This window comes from Lutra lutra, chromosome 18 (genome assembly GCF_902655055.1).
Source record: "Lutra lutra chromosome 18, mLutLut1.2, whole genome shotgun sequence".
NCBI lineage: Eukaryota > Metazoa > Chordata > Mammalia > Carnivora > Mustelidae > Lutra > Lutra lutra.
In genome coordinates this window covers 37,873,919-37,898,585 of record NC_062295.1, presented here as the reverse complement: position 1 = coordinate 37,898,585, position 24,667 = coordinate 37,873,919, and the positions used below count along the sequence as shown (strand labels likewise).

The window sequence follows — 24,667 nt, the reverse complement described above, 5'->3', positions numbered from 1 at the left end:
CCTCCTCCGGGGAAGGTCTTTAACTCGGGTTAGCGTACCCCTGCTGTTGCTGGCAGCTGGAGCAAAGCTGGCTTGGCTGTTCCTTAGCGGCGTGGGGTGGTGCGGGGGGGATACTACTGCCCCTGGAAGGAGCCGGCGCTCTAAACTTCAATTAGCCGTGCGCGGTGTCCAGTGGCGGCGAGGGATGTGAAGGGACGTGTAACAGTTGGGATGTGTTCACGTCTGCAAGGTAGGAACTCACAACTGGCCCCGGGTAGTGCAAGCACTCACTCACGGGTCTCTTGTTCTTGCTGACCTAACGTTATCTCAGCCCGGCTCCTCCCCGCCCCCTCCCCGAGGCTCTCCTAACACCTGCTTTCGGGTTTTGCAGCGTGAAAACAAATCGCCGTATTTCTGGTTAACTCCTCCATTACTAGAAAAATTTTCATTTCTTTCTTTCTATCTCTCTCTCTCTCTGGGTGTGTGTGTGTGTGTGTGTGTGTGTATGTGCGCGCACGCTTTTTTTTTTTTTTTTTTTTTTTTGCCTAATGACTGACTTCGGTAGAAAAGCGTTTATTAAGTCATTTCGTAAAATGGGATCTGTAGATTGCTAAAGAAGCCAGGTTCAGATGAAGAAATCTAAATCACTCAGGGCTGACTTGAAATGCAGATGGTGTTTATTATTTTCCTTTTTTTAATGCAGTGACTTGCACTTTGCAATAAGCCCTGCACATTCGTACATTTGGTGATTTGTGCCCAAGTTCACATGCGGGTCGTGGTGGTGGTGCGGCAACCCCGGTGGCCTTGTTTTAAAGTATATTGCAAGGATTTTAAGTTATCGGTTGCACTCTGAAGGCTGTATAATGTGTCGCATTTTTACAGCTGTAATGCTGATGAAAATATGTAATTAAAATGCACTAAGGCAACAGTTAAACTTTGTTAGGAAGGAATATTTTATTCCTTGTTGCAAGTGAAAACATTGGTACCTGTTTTACATTTATATGGTTTATGAAAGTGTACAGGTCTTTTAGTGTAAAATTTCAAATGGGTTGTCACAAATTTTAAATTCATTGACAGGCTTCTGTTCTCTGTGCTCTGTGAAATGTGTAATATATCCATCATTTTTTATATCATATTGAAAATTCATATTACTGGAGAGATGTCACCATTTGACAAAAGCTCATGTATCTTGAAAATGAAAATTCTGGTGCTGCTATAGAGATTTCTGATGGGATGATGAGTTGGTCATATGCAAGGGAATATATTCTCTTGAATCTTATCAGATAAAATGTAACATTCTAAATGAAATACTTAACACCAAGCTGGAACTAGTCATAAGTACCGTATCATTGTGTCGCTAGGTGAAGCATTTCCTAATTTTTCTTTGTTTTTCTTCTAATGGTATTTCATGTGGTTAGGCTTAGTCATGATATTTTGGGAGAAAAGTGCACCATCGAGTAGTAAAAGTTACATATACTTACTTCTCCTAAGTTACCCATTTGGCCATTATGAGAAATAACAAGGTTCAGATCTTCCAAATATAACTTAAATATGCCTTGGGGTTTCTTTCTACATGGTAATGAGAATTTCTGAGTTATACTCTGCTTATTGGTGTGTGTGTGTGTGTGTGTGTGTGTGTGTGTGTGTGTATGTGTGTGTCTGTCTGTGTTTGTGTCTGTAACGCTTCTAGATTCTTAAAGACTTAAGTCTTTAATTCTGAAAGGCAGGTGGCAATGCACGCTTTCTTATATTGTCCACCAAGAAGCCAGATCTGAGTTTATTTAAGGAGGCTCCACTCCCAACATGGGGCTTGAACTCGTGACCCTGACGTCAAGAGTTGCATGAACCATAGACTGAACCAGCCAGGTGTCCCCAGACCTGAATGTTTTGGGAGATGCCTTCTGAAGTGAAGGATGGCTGGGTCATAAGTATCATATATGTTTAGTCTCTGGTGCCCTAGTTGTTGTTGTTGTTGTTTAGATTTTATTTATTTATTTCGGAGAGAGAGAGAAGATGAGAGAGCATGAGAGGGAGGTAGGGTCAGAGGAAGAAAAACGGACTCCTTGCAGAGCAGGGAGCCCAATGAGGGACTCTATCCTGGGACTCCAGGATCGTAACCTGAGCCGAAGGCAGTGGCCCAACCAACTGAGCCACCCAGGTGCACGTGTGGTGCCCTAGTTTTACTGCTAGATCTTTGACTGGCTTATTGATTCTGGTAATGTTTAGTATGGCCTCCTGTGTTCATTATAGCCTCATCAGGCTGAGACGGGTAGAAATGTTCTTCTTAGTTATTGCTTTGGGGTTGCTCATCTTTCTCAGTTTCTCTTTTGGAGTTATTGCCAGTCACTTAGATCGATGGTTCTCGAACTTTTGTGTGTTTCGGAGTTTCCTGGGGAATTTGGTGATCCTGTAGAACACAGCTTGCTTTCCAGTTGATTTTGATACATACTAGGGTTTGAGAGCACTGAGTTAGATTGCTTTATGTCTTTCCTCATTCCAGTAGCCTGCTGCTTTCCTGGAGCCTCTCTAGCTCCTGTTTCTCTACCTTGGGTACACATTGGAGTCATAGGGTTGCTTTAAACCATACTGAAGCCTGGATCTCATTTCCAGAATTTGAGGTGTGACCTGGGTGTCAGATTTTAAGAACTCCTTAGGGGATCCCAACATTCAGGCAGGTTTGAGAACCATTGTTCTAACCCTTTAAATGAGAAATTGCACATGATGCAATTTCCCCTTTAACCTTGTTGCTGGCCTTGTCATTTTGTAGCACTCCACTGCCCCCCAAATTCCAGTGACCTTTATGCACCTTGAACTTTTCACTTAAACTTGTTTCATGTCTGTGATCTCAAACTTTGAAGTTTCTCCCTGACTAACTCAGCTTTTAATCACTTATTCTGTTTATTCCCACTGTTGAGCTCCTACTTTGTGCTAGTGTGAGGGATGCATCAGAATCACCAGTGAACTTGAAAAATAGTATCATCTGGGCTCCACCTCTGATCTAGAGGGTCTCTGGAACATGAATTTGTGCATTTACAAAAGCTCCCCAGGTGATGCTTCTATGTTTGTGCTCTGGTTTTATCCTTGTTGGTCAATCCTCTAATCTCCCTCAGTTCTCTGTCATTGTTAGTCTGACTTCACGTGGTCTGGATGCTTACCCGGACTCCTACCTGGATCACTTTCCTCAGGTCAGTTCCCAGCCTTGGGTAAGCTCTGCTAATTGGGCTTCTCTGCCACTGGTTTGGTGAAGAAGTCACAAAACTGTGCTAATTGGGTTTACTGCAAATCTAGCTTCCTCTTGGGGCCTTATGCTTTTATTACCCTAGAAGCATTTGGTTTCGCCTTTTACTCTTGGACCCCCTTTCTTACCGCTTTGTGGTTTGAGTTTCATCTGGAACTTGAGTTCCAGACTACCTGCTCTACTGGAGAGTCTTCACAGAGAGTGCTACACTAAGTGCTCAGATACTCACTGATTACATTTTATTAGGCCACTGTATGTTTAACAGATGGCAACTGGCCACTCGGTTGGTAACTGTCTTGTAAATCCAGTAATAAGCAATTATCACCCTCTATGAAGCCTTAGGTATAGCCACCTGTAGCTAACCTTTATTAGGCCTTCTTATGTGCCAGACACGAAGTGCTTTATAAGTAGGCTCATTTACTCTTCACAACAACCCCTGAGAGGTAGGTAGCATTTTGTACTTATTTTACCTGTGGGGAAACTGAGGCACTGAGATGGTAACTAATTGGCTTGAGGTCCTGAGACTAGTAGTGATGGAGCCAAAATGGAAAGCAGGTGGCTTAATCCACAGTCTCTTTGTAACCAGTAGGCTGGATTGCCTTCTGTGTAGCCTAGAGCTTTCTATGGGGAGGGAGAGCAATCAGATCAGTACCCAGGGAATTGGTGGTTGGTGTTTTCTAAATACTGTATTGTTGTTACTGGACCCCAAATTTCAGGTTCCCGTATTTACTGTTGTCATTATTCCGTTGGATAATTTGGAAGAGAGAAGAGGAAATATGCATAGCCCCCTCCATATACCCATTCCTCTCCCATAATAAAATGACTATTGCCATTTTGGAGTTTTTCTTCACAAAGAATTTTTTTCATACTATAATTTTCAAATTCCAACTGAGAATAGGTTATGGCAGTCTGTTGGCAGATATGAATGCCACAGAATTGACCACTGGGAGTGTACCAACCATTTCTTTGAGGAACAGTTGGAAAATTCTTTTATCTGCGTTCAAGTACATGCATTTAAGTCCTTTAAATGCAAATAAAGAGGTGGGGTTTGTAAGGTACAGAATTTTTGTTAGTTTGCTTCAGCATGCCTTTTATCTAATATGGTTAATTTTAGCTACATACTGGGATTATACCTAACTAGGAAGTTTCCCTTAAATGTTCCCTACCTCTTAAATATTGGGCAAAACAAAGGGGAACTCTGATAAGTTAGATGGGTAATTAAGTGGAATCTAGTAAGATGTCTTTAAATTCTACCTACCAGTTGCCTTTATATTCTACTATAGTGCCCTTCCATGTTTTCTGTTTCAAAACATGAACTTGGGGTCATCCTCTAGGTGTCCCCTAGATCAGAGGCCAGTAATGTTAGTTGACTAAATCTACAGAATGGAACAGACCCATAGTGAGTAGGAAAACAGAGAAACTGGTTTTGACTAGGTCACAACTTAAATTTCTGCAAGAAATAATAAAAGGTGTATTTTTTAAAGAAAATTTTTATTTTAAAGTAATTTCTGTATCCCGTGTTGGACTTGAACTTACAACCTCGAGATAAAGAGTTGCATGCTCTTCCAAATGAGCCAGCCAGGTGTCCCTAAAAGCTGTAGTTTTAAGAGTAGACCCTTGAAGTCCAAATCCATGGAAGATGAGTAAAGCTGAGGGTAAGGAATAACAATGAGGTTGAAAGATATAAGGAGGAGTTATAGTAGAATTATTTTTTAAAAAGTGAAGATTGTTTCACTTTTTATTTGGTTAAATATTTTTGCTGAGTGATGATACGTTTCTACCTAATGTAACTGAGCATTTTAATTTGTATATTTGTATATTTGTTATTTGTATATTTTTTACTATAATTAGGCTCCAACATACCTATGTTATTTTCTTAAATTTCCCCCATATTTGTAAATCTCTTAATAAAAAAGGCATAAACATTTGTACCCATGATCCTGACTAATATATTTTGTCATCTGGGACAGAGAATATGGTACCTCCTACCATCTTTCTGTATTAGCATATGGAAATTAGTCCTAAGTTTTTCAGTGAATCTCTGAAATGCCAAAATCTATCAGAGTTGGACAGGTACTTACCTGCCACTAATTGATCCCATATCTGAGTCTGGTTCTGGAGATATATATTTTTAGTCTTAGAGATTCATTGTATTAACACTATTCTTGCTATATCCAAATATAAAAGTGAATAAATGATATTATGGGAGCACTGCTTTAGGAAGCCCTAGTTATTTATATATTTGCTATTCTAGTATTTAGGTGGTCTGGCCTCTTGACAGGCGGCTCTAAAGCCTTAGCCTGCCCCCTCCCCCCACAGTCTTTTGTGGGAATGAGAATTCTTTTGCAAAGCTTTTCTAGAATCATGGATGTGGTGAGTGGAAAAGGTGATGGGCTTAATGTCAGTAGACTTGGTTTTTATTTCACTCTAACTAACTTGCAATATGAACAAGTCTTTTAGCCTCTCTGGGTCTGTTTTCTCACCTGTGAAAGGAGGGGTTAGACTAGATCATTAAAATTGTTCTGCTCTGATTCTCTGATTTTCTGTATGTTGTCCTATCCTTTCTGCCCTTTACTTGACTCTAGTGTGTGTCCTGTCTGGGGCTTCTGTAACTCCATATGTCTTAGCTCTTGGAACCTAATTCTCTTCATTTTACTTTTTCCAGGGTATTTACAATATCAAAGACAACTAAGATGCAGTACAGAATTTCTCTGCTGTCTAGCACATGATGTATTTACTCTAGCCTGAAAATGGTTCATGTTCAAAACTTTAGGTTCTGTGAAATGAATTAGTACCATAATTTATCAGTGTAAGCCCACAGTTTGGAGAAATAAATTTCCTTAAAAATATGAAATGCTTATTTATTTAAATGGCTGGAAGAAGAAAGGGCAAGAGTAATTGAAATCTACTGGAGGTAATTAATGCAGAGAGAAGTTTAAAAAGATATGAAATAGTGATGGGTGTGAGAATGTTTATATTTATAGGACTTGACCATCAGCAATTTAAAGAGATTGGTAGATGGTGTTTGTTGATGTTTCTGTGCTCAACCTAATGTTAATGTTGGTTAATTGTATTCCTTAGGGACTTAGAGTAAATCAAAAGCCCCTCAAAATTAACACAAGAACTATTTTCACACTAACAGGCTTAGTGGCACTCTGTTGATATACAATGTCTAGTGAAGATAAGAGCTATCAGTTAAATAATCCAATTTCTTGACAACACGCGTCAGTCAAGTAAATCTATTAATTTACTGATCTTTGGAGATTAGCTTGTTGAACATGGGCAAGACTATAGTTTCTGCACTGTTTTTGGCTTTGCTAGGTATCCATTTAACTGACAAGGCCAGCCTTTAGAGATATGGCTATAGAAAATGGGCTAGACTTGTGGGCCCGTATTATTACATAGATAAAATTAACATTTGGTGCAATGTTCTGTTGCCTGTTCTCTCTTTCAGAACTCTCCTCTGTATTCTAGACATGATTCCTTATCATGAGAGGTTTGGAAGCTGTCAGATACATAAGCCTGATTTTTACAAAGATGAATGATCTTTCCAAGAAAGAAACAATATAGGGAGGCAACCAAAGAATGGCTGTGTCTACTTAAATAGGAGTGCCAGTAGTTGCCTTTATGTATTTATGTATGTATTTGTTTATATAATGCACGGGTGGTGGGGAAGTAGAGAGATGGGGGAGAGAGAACCTTAAACAGAGGTTCTTCATCTAGTGCAGAGCCCAGCGTGGGCTCCAACTCACAGCCCTGATGTCATGACCTGAGCTGAATCAGGAGTTGGATGCTCAACCAACTGAACCACCCTGGTGCCCCAGTAGTTGCCTTTATTAAGAGTAATCAGTGGTGGGAATTTTAGCAACCCAAGTAGATGACTAGTTAGGAAAAAGAATTTGGGTAAGGAGGGAGTTTTACAGCTTTTATCGCAGAGGTATAACCTATCCTACTTAGGTAAGGGTGATCATCTCCAGAAGTTGTAGTTTCTGTGGGTTCTTTGGTGCGACCCTTAATTTATTTTGTGTATTTGTGGTTTATTCATGAAAAAGGGACTATTTCCAAAGTGAAGGTCGGTTCTGTTTGCCTTCTCCCTATGCGTTACATGGGGTGGAAAAAAGAATAGGAGATTTTCATTCTGTGGACCAAGCCCTTATATACAATGAGTGTCAGTGTTGATTTAATACATGAACCACCAGATGGCAACAGAAAAAGTGTTTATAGAGGATATAATCTGTAGTTTTCACAGCTAATTTTTTTCCTTCTATGGTTACAGTACTTGTAAGTATACTTATGTAATACATAAAATATTTGGCTATGAGCAAGATGAATTTATAGTACCTGACAATGCAAATCACAACCAGCAGATAGAATATTGGTAAAGTATTACTAGAAAAAGACAATTTCTTTATACAAACACATGTATAAACCGTTGCCAGAGAGAGTGGGTTTCCAAATATGCACCTTCATGATTTATATTATTATACAGTTATGCTTTTACTTCTAATTTTTTTGTTCAGTAGTTAGATTTATGGCAGGCTGTGATGATTTGCAGAGCATAAAAGGAAACATGGCTCTTACCCTATAGCATTTTATGTAACACCTTTTAAAGGAGATACACGAGTTTACAAATATTGAACATATTTATGTATTATCTGGCCAAAGGTATTTTTACTTTATGTCAAATTTGTTTTATTTTTGCCTTGTAGGCATGTACCCCATTTCTAAGTGTGTCTTCTTGGCTCTTCTAAGGTTTTTTTCTTTCCTTTTTCTTAGCTAAGACTCTTGGCTGCAAGCTAGAAACTCAGTCTGAACTACTTAAGAAAAAAAAGGATTTCATTGGAGGCATCCTGGGGTATCACAGTGTAACAAGATGAATACCTTGAAACTTGGCAAATTTAGGATTCCGCTCTACCTTAGGAAAAACTAGAGCCAAGTGTTCAAAACCTCTCAGGTATTATCCTCTCTGTCATCCTCTCTCAGGTTGCTTCTGTTCCTGTGTTTGGTGTCATTCTTGACTGTCGCTGAAAATTGGCTTTATCTCTGTGACTCAAACGCAGCTATCCTCAATCTTTACATTTCTAATGCTTCAGAACCTGAAGTAAAAGATTGACCTAAAGTTTTTGTCCGGAGTCCAAAATCTGTGAAAGGGTCAGATGTCTGTTTTAAAAGCATAATCTCAACAAGAGGAGAAAGCATTTTGGTTGCAAAACTGAGAGTAGATTGGGAAAAACCAGAATGCATGACTCTAGGTAAGTTAGGCTCTATCAGCAGTTGAGGTGCTAGGCTGGACTGGGCTAGGTTGGTAGTGTTGGAGATAGATAGATGTAGATGTTGTAGAGACAGATTTAGGACGCCCCTCCCTCCCCCCAAAAAGACAGGATTTGGTAAGGTAATAGTTTGGATATGGAAGGAGGATGAGAATATGTCACGCGTGATGTTCAGGTTTCTGACTTGCATGACGAGTTGGTTAGTGCAGTCATTTGCTGAGGTTGGACCGCTTCAGTTTGGGCAGTATGGTCGTGATTTTTGCGGCTTTTGATATGTTAATGTTAGGTGCTTTTGGGGCATCTAAACAGCTGTTAGGAAGTATCAGATACACATTTTTTTTTAAAAGATTTTATTTGTTTATTTGACAGAGAGAGATCACAAGTAGGCAGAGAGGCAGGCAGATAAAGAGAGAGAGAGAAGCAGGCTCCCCGATGAGCAGAGAGCCCGATGTGGCACTCGATCCCAGGACCCTGAGATCATGACCCGAGCCGAAGGCAGAGGCTTAAACCACTGAGCCACCCAGGCGCCCCAGATACACATTTTTGAGTCAAAGGTGAGGTCTGGGCTTTTGCTGTAAATATTTGTGGAGAAGGTGTAGTCTGTCGTTTAAGAGGATGGGATTGGCCTAAAATGGACTGAGTCATTTGCTAGCTGTGCTCCCTAAGGTTGGCTTAGGGATCTTTTAGTATTTCTCATCCCTGAAATAGGTATAGTATTTGCACCTATGTCATAGAGCCACTGTGAGGATCAGTTGGTATGGTTGCAGGTAAGGTGTTTAGCACCTTAGCAAGTATATAGCATACATCCCATCTGTGTTAGGTGGTGGTCTTATTCTTTATGCTTTTGTGGACAGGATTGTGCCTCATTCACCTATTCTTTTCCCATAGTACCATATAGTAATGAGCCACTGTAGGGCAGAGTGGGGAGTGTGAACAGTTGACATGACTGGAGCATAGTGCTTTTAATCTGGCTGTGCCTTGATAAACTGAAGGAGGAAGGATTGGAGTGATGGGAGTGAGGTAGATAATGATGGTGGTAATACTGGAATAAGTATTTTAACTGGGGTGATAGTAGGGTGGCAAAATTTCAATAGTCAGTATTGCTGTGGGGAGATGAGTAGGATGAGAACAAAGAAGGGACCATTGGATTTGTTGATTAGGTGGGAAAGGTTTATCTTTTTGAGTATAATTCCAAAAGAGTTCTAGGACTATAAAGCAGATTGAAGTTGGTTACGGAATGAATGAGTAGTGAGAAAATGGAGTCAGCAGGTGGGGTTTTTGTTGAAATTATCAAGGAAAAAGAACTATGAAGGCATTTGAAATGTTAGTGACAAAATGATCTTAAAATGCCTTGGGAATATTTATACCAATTTGGAAACTATTCTCAAGTTTGAAAAAAAGGTTGGCTGTTGTCATCTGGCAAAATGGTAAGTAATCATCACAGTTCCCTGAAGTGATCATTTTAGTTTCATATTTTGTGACTGCCTCAGGTTTCTAGCAACATTGCCACCAGAGCTGATATAGAGGACTTCTACCTGCTACAAACACTTGGAAACTGTGGACGAAATATACTAAGGACAAACAAAAGCATTCCTGAGGCTGATAGACCAGGAAATCCCAGGTGCCAGAAGTGAAAGGAGAGCTCAAAGCCAGGGTTTGATTGGGAGCTCAAGGTCTGTCCTGCTCTCAGATCTGGATGTAAGCTTCAAGGGCTTGATCCTGAAGGTGTCAGCAAGGAACAGGAGACATGGTCTTAGATCTCTATGAAGAAGGAAAGTTGGGTTGAGGTCTTCCTACACAAAGCTTTGAAGGGTATCCATCTGTGAAAGGAAGACTAGAAAAACCTAGTTCAAGGAAGTGCAAAGAAACATGTGTCCTTCTGAGGTTGTATATAATTAGAAATAAAAAGAATACAAGAACCATCCGAATCCCAAAGCTGTCCATCACGTTAAGGGTGGGTTAAAATTTAACATTTCTTACAGTGCAACTAACCCTCAAGCTGAGAAATTAATGTGAAACTGTATGGAATTAGTACAGAACTATGTACAGAAACTATACAGAAATTAGTACAGAACTGTGGAAACAAATGAAGCCTTTAGAAATAAGTGTGAATCTGTCCTCGAGAGCAAATGAAAAATGTGGGACTCTCAAGGAAGAAACAGTTCATGCTGAAGATGAACTGGCAATAAGTAAGTAAGTAAGTAAATAAATACATTGCCAGCCACACAAGGAAATGAATCAGTATGAAGAAGAGTGGGCAGGAGTTTTTAGTAGGAGAATTGGTATTCCAGGAGGTACTCCTGGGACATAAGACAGAGATTCCTTGGTTAAAGTTATTAGAGATACAAAAGATAAAACTATAATGAAAGAACACCACAGATTAGAACATTTGGAAAAGGACCAAAGAGAACTTACAGAAATGAAAATTATGGTTTTTAAAAGTAAACTCAGTAGCTCTTTGAAAAAGAGCACCAGTGCATGGGGTGGAGGGAGGGGGCTCTCAGGTAGAAGGAGAGGGAGAAGCAGAGTCCCTGCTGAGCTGGGAGCCAGATGTGGGGCTTGATCTAAGGACCCTGAGATTATGACCTGGTGAAAGGCAGACACTTAACCAACTGAGCCATCCAGGTACCGCCAAATTACTGATTCTTAAGGTCTGAAGAAATTGCTTGGAATGAAGTTCTGAAGGGTGAAGAGACAGAAAATGAGTCCTTGAGACTCATTCATGACCTGTGGTATGAAAGTCTAGTACCACCTTCTGTGAGCTTCTAGGAAGAGGAAATAGTGGGGGTGGTGGAGGGCACTGTCTGAAGATATAATGGCTGAAAATTTTCCATAATAAATGCAGGACCTAAGTTCTGAGTTCCAAGAAGTGCAGTAGACCCCAAGCAGGCTAAATAAAAATAAATTAGACACACTGTAGTTGAAATACTAGAAACAAGACAAAAGCAACCTGAGGGAAGCTGTTGTCCAGACTGGCAGGGATTTTGTTTGAGTCCAGATAAGGTAATGTTCAGGAGTAAGTGAAATAAAGCCTTTGTAGATAAAGACAAAGATCCCTCATAGACTTGCTGGGGGAACTATTAAAAGGTGTTCTTCAAGAAGAGAGAATCTGAAACCAGAGGAAGGAGTGAGATGCAAATAGCAAAGTGTGAAGTGTTTGGAAGCAGTTTCTCAAATTTACTCCACGAGAAGCCTTGTGGTTTGGGAAAAGTGAGCATTAGTTTCCACTGATGTGGGGTGGACAGATCAGCTTAAGAGAGGGACACGGAGTTCGTTCATTTAGTGCTTACTGAGGGCTTTCAGGGAGCAAGGCACTGTGTAAAGCAATAAAGGTACTGCTTTACCTTTGGTAAAACATGATCAAATGTAATAGTATCTTTTGATAAAATGATATCAATACATCATTTGATAAAATCAAATGATAAAATATGTATCATTTATAAATGATAAAACATAGTTCCTTCTCATGGAGCTGACTGCTTATTAAGGTGGAGACGCACTGACAAAATAAAATATAGTTGATTGTGAAGAGCCCTTTCAGCTGGACAGATGATTCGGAACCCGAGAGATGAGCTTCAACAGGATCTTAGCAGGGGTACAAGTAGGCAGGCCATGTTAGAGTCTAGGGATTCAGAAACCCAAGCGAGGAATTTAGTGTCCAGATAATGACAGAATTTTGCCAGACAGAAGGACCAACATCACGACTTTTGTGCTTAGCCAACATATTCCAAAATGGTGTTCCTTACATTCCAAATGGGGATCTCAGCTGTGAAAAAAATTGGACTTGGATCTTAGCTGGGAGCTAGATTAAATGAACAAGGATAAACTCCTTTTTTTTTTTTTTTTTCTTAAAGATTTTGAGAGGAGGAGAGAGAGAGCCCATGAGTGCGTGTGCACACAAGCAGGGAGAGCGAGAGAGGGAGAAGTAGGCTCCCTGCTGCTGTGGGGCTCTATCCTAGGTTCCTGGTATCATGACCTGAGCTGAAGGCAGCCCTTTAACCAACCGAGCCACCCGGGTGCCCCAAGGATAAAGTACTTTTAATAACATTTGAAGAAGAGCAGACATATGGAGGAACATTGTTAAGATATAAAGAAGTTCAGTGGATCAGAATTAATTGCAGGTGAGAATGTAGACCATTTGTGATTTGTGGCAAGATGTTATTATCGGCTGGTTGTTTTAAATAAACTCCTGGACTTTGAAAATGACTTAAATCTAGTATCACAGAATATTATAGTTGGAAAGGCAGAGGTCATCTGTTTCTCTCACTACTGTTCTCTGTAGAATCAAACATGAAACCTAAGTTGTGGTGGGCTTCTGTGTTGATGGAGATGTAGTGAGTGAAAATTTATAATTTAGCATTTCATTAGCTTCAAATGCAGCTTAAGGTTTTTTTCCTTTTTTTAAACTGCAATTTCTTTGTTTCAAAAGTTGTTCTTTCTTGGGTAAATACACTGAATTTCATCATAGATGATATTGACAATAAATATGTTTGTAAAAAAAATAATAATACAAAACCAAGCCAAAACAAACAAAACCCCAGCCAAACCTCATATTCCCTGTGACTTCTCCCTAATCAGCTAGTAAGGAAACATCAGAGAACTGCTCTCTCGCTCCCCAATTTCAGGGAACAGGTTGGCTTGGTTGGAGTCCTCTGTCTATATGTGTTAGCAGCGGGTGGCCCTGACCAAAATGATGAGGATCTGATTTTTCTGTCCTCTTTTCTAGTGACTGATGCAGTATAGGAGGAAAAACTGTACTATGTTGGTTTTAAGTATATTGTAGAAGTGGATCTAATTGACACGGAAAGATGTTCAGAATACATTAGGCAAAAATGAAAACATAGCATGCTTTGTACAGTGTAATAGCTTGTCTTTACCGAGCACTTCTCATGTGCTGGGCTCTGTGATAGTGCTTTTTTCTGCAGGACCTTCTAACCTTGTTATAGCTCTATTCTGTAGATGAAGAAACTGGTGTGCAGACAGGTTAAGGTCACTACTTAGTAAGTGGTAGAACTGAGTTTTGAATGCAGCTTTCGCTGACCACAGAGCCCCTGCTCTTAGTCCTTGCACTGTGCTGCCCCTCTGCATGTGACCTGAACACATGTGGGAAGTTTCCCTGATACGGGGCTGTTTGTATATACATGACCAGGAAAGGGGCTGGCAGTGCACTGACATGTGAATATTAATAGCAGCTGTCTCTTGGTTTTCTTTGTCTCTTTGTTTTCTTTTACTTTTCTCTATCTTCTGACTTTCGATAAGGGGGCTTAGATTGCTTTTGAAATAATGTAAAATCTTACAGAAAAGTATAATAGGTTTAAAAAGTAATGGGGATGTAATATTAAGGCAGAAACAGGCAATTGTTTTATAATCTGTGCAGCCAGTATGAATGGATAGACCAACCTTTCTAGAAAGTGTTTATCTCTGTGTTATGGGAAAATTTTCTGAATGTTCTGATTTTCAAAACTAAGCATTTATAACTTTTTTAAAAATTATAAAAACAATTATTATTTACCATAATGTGGGTATTAGTGGATTTTAGGACTATGGTATTAAAGTAGTTTAGTGGTTCATGCTGAGTTTCAATTAATGGGGATCTGAGATTTTGGCATGTTGAACTTAAATTACAGTTTTGGGCCCTATTTTGTTCATTTATTTGAAAACATGCAGTATCTTAAATTACAGACTCCCTGGAAGAACAGAAACTTCTTTGAAAGATGGATGGATAAATACATTTGTACCATCGATTTCTGGTTAGTGCTGCTCAATCTTTGTTTTATGACTCTGGTGTCAAATTCTCCCAATAACAACTGCAATATCAAATCAATAAATTGAAGTTTTTATGGTATTATGCACAAAAAACTTGAAGCATCTAATTATAAATGAAAATTAGAAGTAATTTTAAATTGAAATATTTTACATAAATTAAGAACTTAATAAGTTCATATTAGATACACAGTAAATGGTAAATGAGAGTGTTAGGTGTGAGTGTGGTAGTGTGGCAGGCAACATTTAGGGTGACACCTGGCTTACAAAAATGTACCATTTTCTGGGAATGGTCCTGGTCCGCAGCGGGGGCCTCTGTTGGCCATTTCTCTGTTGTCTCATCTCTCGAATTGTTTTCATGATGCTCTGTGAATGCCTGCAGCCTCAGAGCTGCTCTGGTTCTTGTCTGTCCTGAAGTGTGGACATTCTGCTTTTCCTCATGTTTCTCAGTATATCCTCCTTTTTTGCTTAAGCTACTCAGAGTTGCTTTTCTTTGAGCAAATGGTATTCAAACCTTTTAAAGGATGGGGCAGGGGTGCTTAATAATAAGCATTGCCAATAAGTTTGAATCACATAAGTATAAGATTATAGCCGTCCTAAAAGTAAATACTTGAAGGCAAGCAAAGGAATGTACATTGATTCTGAATTAGGCATATTTCTAACTGAATTTCAACCAATTCCGGTCTTCATGTGTTTTGACTTTGTTTTCATCTTTCTTATTTTCAGACTAATTAGGGAGTGGAAATTCTTTTTCCTAACTTTGCCTTAGATGCTTCTGTGCTTCATTTTCTTCCACATTTCTGCAGCTCTGCTTGATTCTGTAGCTGTGTTCCCTGGACCTGCCAGGAGTGGGCTTGCCTCAGCTCATTCCTGTCTGTCTACTGAGGATTTTCGAGCAGCCTGTTTCTTCCGTGTCTCACCATGGTTTCCTACCCACAGTCTCTCCTCCCATGTTCACAGGAGTTCTTCTATCTGTGTGTGCCAGCACATTCGGTCCATGTTTAGGATGTGAGCAGTGGTAATAGGTACTCTTCATAGGTGAAAGCATGCATGACTAAAATAGGTGTGCCTTTGTTGTCTGTAAGTCTTTTAATTTTATTCAGCCTTGGAAGGCAGGGAGAGGTGTAAGGTATCTTCCATTATAGGATTTTAGCTTTTACAGTTATTTATTATTTAGTGCTTATTTCTTGTGAAAAATTACATGAGTGGGTTAAAAAGTTACACCATGCCAAAGTATATGTACTGAGAAGGCTCTTTTCTGATCCTCAGCCTCCTGCTCCCCTCTGCTTGAGGCCATCAATGTTCCCAGTTTGAATATTCTTTCAATGATATTTTTTGTATGTGCGACCACGTGTATCTTTTCTCCCAGCCCTTGACTTGATGCAAAAGGGAGCATAACTATATTACTTTGGAGACCAGCCTCAGCTCACTTGTCTTTTTTCACTTAATATTGTATCTTAGGGATACAATTTCATATTAGCACATGTAGCTATCTCATTTTTAAATACATAGAGAACGTGCTTTTAAGCCGTTGGCTATGGTGTATTGGCATTTTAACATGATAGTGTCATGAGTTTAAGAGCTGGGTTAAAATCCTGGCTCTGCCATTTATGAGCTGTGTGACCTTGCACAAGTTACATAACCTGTCCGTGTTTCATTTGCTCCTTTATAAAGTGAAAAGTTAGTATCTCTTCACAAGGTTTTTGTAAGGATTAGAAGAGATAACGTGTGTAAAGCATTTAGCACAGTGTCTTGCTTAACAAATCATAGCTATTATTGTGCTCATTAACTTATCAGCTGAGATGAACCCCTAATGTGTTTCTCCTTCCTCAACTAAAATAAAATATACAGAAGGCATTACATATTTCTTGACATTTTAACTTACCTTGTTGTCCGTCCTTTTCTTCCAATCCATTGTATTCTTTCCCTCTTCCCTCTCCAACCTTTCCTCAACAAATAATGTTGTGTATTTCTTTTACTTTTTGCGGTATCTTAGTTTTTTGATGACTTTACTGACCTATCATATCATCTCTGTCATTGCATTAGGTACCATCAGTTGTGGTTTATTATAAAACCTCACAGAGAAGGAATATTTCTGTTGATGATACTCCAGAGTGAATTTAATGTCAGCAATCGAAATGTTTCAAGTCACTAGGCAGAACGATTCTTTTTGTGACTGGGATTTCAGCTGGGATAGAACTGAGATTTGGATACAGATGGCAACCAGCAGAGAGTAATAAATGGAGGGCTGAGAGGCCACAGAAGCGCTTCAATGGTGTGGGCCTGTCTGGGGTTGGACCTAGGAGGCCAGTCCTGAGTGGGGGGAGAGTGTGCATGGGGAGGGTCAGAATACAGCAACCCCATTGTTCACTAAAAACTGTCAGGATAATGATAAGTCAGAGGCAGTGGGGCCTCATGGGGAATGCTATGCAGGGTGTAGTGTGTACAAAATAGAAAAATACGGTGTCTTTAAACTAGATGAGCTGCCTTACTGAGCTTTTTAAAGTTCCGCTCCAGGGTACAAGAAGTCAAACTCGGAATCCCCCCACCCTTTTCACAGGGGATGCGTGCATCTCACTTGACAGGGGTCTGTCAAGCTGTCATGCTTGGAGGAGTCAGGATTGCTCACCTAGAAATATGCGTAGGGCCCTTCTAAGGGTGTTGAGTGTCTGTAAGAGCATCTTGGGGTTTAGATCTAGTGAGCTGAAGGTATTCACATCAGTGTGATTCCATCTATACCCACCAGCTGGTGTGATCTAAGCAGGCCAGCTTATATTTTAGAGCTTTCTTTTGTGCCCTCTTCAAGAGTGGTTTTTGGCTTCTTGGCCCTGATACATTTTCACTATGTGGATGATGCGTATCTGTACTGTTTGATATTCTTAATGTTCTTGTTCCTTTTGAGTGTCTGTCATTGTATGCCACAGTGATGAGCAAGGATTGGTTATATTCCCAGGTAATGGCCAGCATGTCCCTAGTCTGCCTGTTGCCAACTCGAATCTCCTTTTTGCTGTAGAACTGTAATCATTGAAGGAAATACATAGAAATGCAGCACTAAAATACATTTGAAATATTCTGTTCAAGAATTTCACTTTTTTGGGTACTGTTTCTTTATATTAAAAGTCTGATTTTCTCTTCCATTTACCTAAATCTAACATATTCTTAATAATCATTTCTTCCCCCACTTACTTTTGTGAAAATTTGAACATTTAAAAAGATGATGGTTTGACTGGGTACCAAAGGCTTTCTGAGAAAGGGAGAAAATGAATTTCTCTTTGCTTCATAGAATTGCCCAGAAGTGGTGGGAGGATTATGGTGTGGCAGAATCGTAATTCTTCAGCCCTTTTGAAACAGTTCTTCCTGACTCCTTTCTCCTTTCCCCATTCTGTTCTGATGAGTGGGGTTTAAGACTCCAGGTGATTCTGCTTTGTACACAAGTTCCCCCCTCTTCCTAGCCCCCCTACATGTGTGTACACACCCAAAGAGTGAGACATTCTAGACACCTGATTCTAATTTCCAGATGTTTGCCCTCCTTTGCGGTTTTAACCTTCTTCTGTTTCCCACCCCCCATCCCTTGTTACTATTTTACACATAATACCTTGAAGTCTAGAGAAAGCTACATGTAAACTAAAAATGTTTTTATATTATATAGAATAAGAACTCCTGTTCTTGTAAATCACTGCATAGAGTTCGGAATTGTATATTTCAGAGCCACAGTTCTTCCTTTAAAAAAGTAGTTTTGTTTAACATTGGTTGATTTTTTCCCTTGGTTGGTATATGAAAACCCTGAAGATAGAGGACACATTTTGACCCATTTTTGTTCTTTACAAGTAAGTCGTCAGAAATCAGATCTGTGGTGCCAGTTCAGTCTTTGTAGATTTTAGTCAAATATCTTGGATATCTTGAACATTGCTCTGTTTAAATAGTAATTGTTACAGCCATCTCAGAATAAGTCCAATTTGAGGTACGAAATTTGTTCAGTTTCTCATCTGTGTTAAGGAAGTAGGACCTTTTGTATATCTTTTGCTGCTTATAAAATAAGACCGAACTGTGTATATAATATTAAACTTGACAAAAATTGTTTGAAGTGATTTTGCTAGATCTCAGGAATCAGAGAAATGAGTATGTTTGTACTATCAGGACGGTGTGGCTTAAAAATATCAGCTAAGGCTAAGCAGTCTTTAAACCTGTACTTGATAAAAATTGAATGTAGCCTTAGACTCTGACAGAGGATCATGAAATTCTTGAAGTACTGTATTTTTCTTCTGAAATTTAACCTTTGCTAATGTGATACAGAATTAAGTGATACCTTGCCATTTAAAAACTTTATATTTTAGGGCATGTCAACTGAAGGCTCTTGAAATGAAAACCTAGTGTATTTAAGTCTGTTTACTCTATGTGAAAAGAAAATCTTTTTTGAAACTTATTCTTTAAAAAAATCCAGAATGATGTTACTATGGATTAGTTTGAGGTTTTTTTTTTTTTTTTTTTTTTTAAGAAGCCTCAAAATCAAAGTAAAGAGGAATTACAAAGTCATTGATTTTCCTGGATCACTTAATGGGAGTTTATTTCAGAGTACGCAAAGTTTCTTGGAGTGCAGTAATGATGACTCCTGGTTGGCCAGGCCTGTGGGCAGTGAGCTTTAGCCTGTCCTGCCACCTCTGGGTCTGGGGGTTCAGCCAAGGAGTGTGATTGAGGTGTGTCTATCAGAACCTGCAAGAAGAACTCAAGGCATTTACATGATTGATACTGAATAGTATAATGGTCAATTCACATGAAAAATAAGCCATGGCTTTTCTTTTTTTCCCAGCATTATTGAGAAGTAATTGACATCACTGTGTAAATTAAGGATGTGTAGCATGATGGTTTGATTGACATATATGTGCAATGACTGTTCCAGTAGGTTCAGCCAACGTCCGTCATCTCATAGAGATATGATAGAAAGAAGAAACAAAATTTTTTCTTCTTGAAAAATGTAAGCTCTTAGGATTTGCTCTTAATGATTGTCCTGTATCACAGAGCAGTGTTAACTACAGTCATCACATTATATGTTACATCTCAGGTACCTATTCATCTTTTTCTTTCTTTTTGAAGATTTTATTTATTTATTTGACAGAGAGAGAGATCACAAGTGGGCAGGGGGGCAGGCAGAGACAGGGGTGGGAAGCAGGCTCTCCCCAGAGCAGAGAGCCCAATGTGGGGCTCAATCCCAGGACCCTGAGATCATGACCTGAGCTGAAGGCAGAGGCTTTAACCCACTGAGCCACCCAGGCACCCCTATCTTTTTTAATGATATATAATTAGAAACTGCACGTTACAGAGAATCATCACAAGAGTCCATTTTCCGTCCATCACTATACAGTTGACCTCCTTCACCATTTCACCCAACCTCCTTCCCCTCTAGTAACCACTTGTCTGTTCTTTGTATCTATGATTTTATTTTGTTTGTGCATTTTATTAAGATTCCACATATGACTAAAATCATATGGTATTTGTCTTTCTCTGACTTATTTTGCTTAGCATCATCCCTTCAAGTTCATCTGTGTTGTTGTAGATGGCAATATTTCATTCTTCTATGGCTGTAGTCAGTGGACACTTAAGTTGTTTCCATATTCTGGGTGTTGTAAATAATGATGCAATAAACATAGGGGTCCCTGTGTGTTTTTGAAGTAGCATTTTTGTATTGGAAGTAAATGCTCAGAATTGGAATAGCTGGGTCATGTTCCATTCTTGAGGACTTTCTATAATGTTTTCCATAGTGGCTGTGCCAATTCTCAATCCCATCAACAATGTGTTAGGGTCTCCTTTTCTCTACATCCTCTCCAACACTTGTTATTTCTTGTCTTTTTTTTTTTTTAATTTATTTTTTATTTTTTCAGCATAACAGTATTCATTATTTTTGCACCACACCCAGAGCTCCATGCAATCCGTGCCCTCTACAATACCCACCACCTGGTGCCCCCAACCTCCCACCCCCCACCCCTTCAAAATTCTCAGATCGTTTTTCAGAGTCCATAGTCTCTCATGGTTCACCTCCCCTTCCAATTTCCCTCAACTCCCTTCTCCTCTCCATCTCCCCTTGTCCTCCATGCTATTTGTTATGCTCCACAAATAAGTGAAACCATATGATAATTGACTCTCTCTGCTTGACTTATTTCACTCAGCATAATCTCTTCCAGTCCCGTCCATGTTGCTACAAAACTTGGGTATTCATCCTTTCTTTTTTCTTTTTCTTTTTTTTTTTTACAGCTTTATAAACATATATTTTTATCCCTAGGGGTACAGGTCTGCGAATCGCCAGGTTTACACACTTCACAGCACTCACCATAGCACATACCCTCCCCAATTTCCATAACCCCACCCCCCTCTCCCAACCCCCTCCCCGCATCAACCCTCAGTTTGTTTTGTGAGATTAAGAGTCACTTATGGTTTGTCTCCCTCCCAATCCCATCTTGTTTCATTTACTCTTCTCCTACCCCCTCAACCCCCCATGTTGCATCTCCTCTCCCTCATATCAGGGAGATCATATGATAGTTGTCTTTCTCCGATTGATTTATTTCGCTAAGCATGATACCCTCTAGTTCCATCCACGTCGTCGCAAATGGCAAGATTTCATTTCTTTTGATGGCTGCATAGTATTCCATTGTGTATATATACCACATCTTCTTTATCCATTCGTCTGTAGATGGACATCAAGGTTCTTTCCACAGTTTGGCTATTGTAGACATTGCTGCTATAAACATTCGGGTGCACGTGCCCCTTCGGATCACTACGTTTGTATCTTTAGGGTAAATACCCAGCAGTGCAATTGCAGGGTCTCTGGGTAGTTCTATTTTCAACATTTTGAGGAACCTCCATGCTGTTTTCCAGAGTGGTTGCACCAGCTTGCATTCCCACCAACAGTGTAGGAGGGTTCCCCTTTCTCCGCATCCTCGCCAGCATCTGTCATTTCCTGACTTGTTCATTTTAGCCATTCTGACTGGTGTGAGGTGATATCTCATGGTGGTTTTGATTTGTATTTCCCTGATGCCGAGTGATGTGGAGCACTTTTTCATGTGTCTCTTGGCCATCTGGATGTCTTCTTTGCAGAAATGTCCGTTCATGTCCTCTGCCTGTTTCTTGATTGGATTATTTGTTCTTTGGGTGTTGAGTTTGCTAAGTTCTTTATAGATTTTGGACACTAGCCCTTTATCTGATATGTTGTTTGCAAATATCTTCTCCCATTCTGTCAGTTGTCTTTTGGTTTTGTTAACTGTTTCCTTTGCTGTGCAAAAGCTTTTGATCTTGATAAAATCCCAAAAGTTCATTTTTGCCCTTGCTTCCCTTGCCTTTGGTGATGTTCCTAGGAAGATGTTGCTGCGGCTGAGGTCGAAGAGGTTGCTGCCTGTGTTCTCCTCGAGGATTTTGATGGATTCCTTTCTCACATTGAGATCCTTCATCCATTTTGAGTCTAGTTTCGTGTGTGGTGTAAGGAAATGATCCAATTTCATTTTTCTGCATGTGGATGTCCAATTTTCCCAACACCATTTATTGAAGAGGCTGTCTTTTTTCCATTGGACATTCTTTCCTGCTTTGTCGAAGATGAGTTGACCATAGAGTTGAGGGTCCATTTCTGGGCTCTCTATTCTGTTCCATTGATCTATGTGTCTGTTTTTGTGCCAGTACCATGCTGTCTTGATGATGACAACTTTGTAATAGAGCTTGAAGTCCGGAATTGTGATGCCACCAACTTTGGCTTTCTTTTTCAATATTCCTTTGGCTATTCAAGGTCTTTTCTGGTTCCATATAAATTTTAGGATTATTTGTTCCATTTCTTTGAAAAAAAAATGGATGGTACTTTGATAGGAATTGCATTAAATGTGTAGATTGCTTTAGGTAGCATAGACATTTTCACAATATTTATTCTTCCAATCCAGGAGCATGGAACATTTTTCCATTTCTTTGTGTCTTCCTCAATTTCTTTCATGAGTACTTTATAGTTTTCTGAGTATAGATTCTTAGTCTCTTTGGTTAGGTTTATTCCTAGGTATCTTATAGTTTTGGGTGCAATTGTAAATGGGATGGACTCCTTAATTTCTCTTTCTTCTGTCTTGTTGTTGGTGTAGAGAAATGCAACTGATTTCTGTGCATTGATTTTATATCCTGACACTTTACTGAATTCCTGTACAAGTTCTAGCAGTTTTGGAGTGGAGTCTTTTGGGTTTTCCACATATAGTAACATATCATCTGCAAAGAGTGATAGTTTGACTTCTTCTTTGCCGATTTGGATGCCTTTAATTTCCTTTTGTTGTCTGATTGCTGAGGCTAGGACTTCTAGTACTATGTTGAATAGCAGTGGTGATAACGGACATCCCTGCCGTGTTCCTGACCTTAGCGGAAAAGCTTTCAGTTTTTCTCCATTGACAATGATATTTGTGGTGGGTTTTTCATAGATGGCTTTGATAATATTGAGGTATGTACCGTCTATCCCTACACTTTGAAGAGTTTTGATCAGGAAGGGATGCTGTACTTTGTCAAATGCTTTTTCAGCATCTATGGAGAGTATCATATGGTTCTTGTTCTTTCTTTTATTAATGTGTTGTATCACATTGATTGATTTTCGGATGTTGAACCAGCCTTGCAGCCCTGGAATAAATCCCACTTGGTCGTGGTGAATAATCCTTTTAATGTACTGTTGAATCCTATTGGCTAGTATTTTGGCGAGAATTTTTGCATCTGTGTTCATCAAGGATATTGGTCTGTAGTTCTCTTTTTTGTTGGGATCCTTGTCTGGTTTTGGGATCAAGGTGATGCTGGCCTCATAAAATGAGTTTGGAAGTTTTCCTTCTATTTCTATTTTTTGGAACAGTTTCAGGAGAATAGGAATTAGTTCTTCTTTAAATGTTTGGTAGAATTCCCCCGGGAAGCCGTCTGGCCCTGGGCTTTTGTTTGTTTGGAGATTTTTGATGACTGTTTCAATCTCCTTACTGGTTATGGGTCTGTTCAGGCTTTCTATTTCTTCCTGGTACAGTTGTGGTAGTTTATATGTCTCTAGGAATGCATCCATTTCTTCCAGATTGTCAAATTTGTTGGCGTAGAGTTGCTCATAGTATGTTCTTATAATTGTCTGTATTTCTTTGGTGTTCGTTGTGATTTCTCCTCTTTCATTCATGATTTTATTTATTTGGGTCCTTTCTCTCTTCTTTTTGATAAGTCTGGCCAGGGGTTTATCAATCTTATTAATTCTTTCAAAGAACCAGCTCCTAGTTTCGTTGATTTGTTCTATTGTTTTTTTGGTTTCTATTTCATTGATTTCTGCTCTAATCTTTATGATTTCTCTTCTCCTGCTGGGTTTAGGGTTTCTTTCTTGTTCTTTCTCCAGCTCCTTTAGGTGTAGGGTTAGGTTGTATACCTGAGACCTTTCTTGTTTCTTCAGAAAGGCTTGTACCGCTATATATTTTCCTCTCAGGACTACCTTTGTTGTGTCCCACAGATTCTGAACCGTTGTGTTTTCATTATCATTTGTTTCCATAAATTTTTTCAATTCTTCTTTAATTTCCTGGTTGACCCATTCATTCTTTAGAAGGATGCTTTTTAGTTTCCATGTATTTGGGTTCTTTCCAAATTTCCTCTTGTTATTGAGTTCTAGCTTTAGAGCATTGTCGTCTGAAAAGATGCAGGGAATGATCCCAATCTTTTGATACCAGTTGAGACTTGATTTAGGACCAAGAATGTGATCTATTCTGGAGAATGTTCCATGTGCACTAGAGAAGAATGTGTATTCTGTTGCTTTGGGATGAAATGTTCTGAATATATCTGTGATGTCCATCTGGTCCAGTGTGTCATTTAAGGCCTTGATTTCCTTGTTGATCTTTTGCTTGGGTGATCTCACTGTGATTTCAGTGAGGGGAGTGTTAAAGTCCCCTACTATTATTGTATTCTTGTCAATGTGTTTCTTTGATTTTGTTATTAATTGGTTTATATAGTTGGCTGCTCCCACGTTAGGGGCACAGATATTTAAAATTGTTAGATCCTCTTGTTGGACAGTTCCTTTGAGAGTGATATAGTGTCCTTCCTCATATCTTATTATAGTCTTTGGCTTAAAATCTAATTGATCTGATATAAGGATTGCCACTCCTGCTTTCTTCTGATGTCCATTAGCATGGTAAATTCTTTTCCACCCCCTCACTTTAAACCTGGAGGTGTCTTCGGGTTTAAGATGAGTGTCTTGTAGGCAACATATAGATGGGTTTTGTTTTTTTATCCATTCTGATACCCTGTGTCTTTTGATTGGGGCATTTAGCCCATTAATATTCAGGGTAAGTATTGAGAAATATGAATTTAGTGCCATTGTATTGCCTGTAAGGGGACTGTTATTGTATATTGTCTCTATTTCTTTCTGATCTAATACTTTTAAGGTCTCTCTTTGCTTAGAGGACCC

General features: G+C 39.3%; 1 protein-coding gene across 2 annotated transcripts in view; it reads left to right on the top strand.

Moving 5' to 3' along the window:
- SDK1 (sidekick cell adhesion molecule 1) overlaps positions 1 to 24,667 on the top strand; it is an 888,974-nt gene that overhangs the window by 1,182 nt on the left and 863,125 nt on the right. The gene's annotated exons all lie outside the window — the stretch shown is intronic.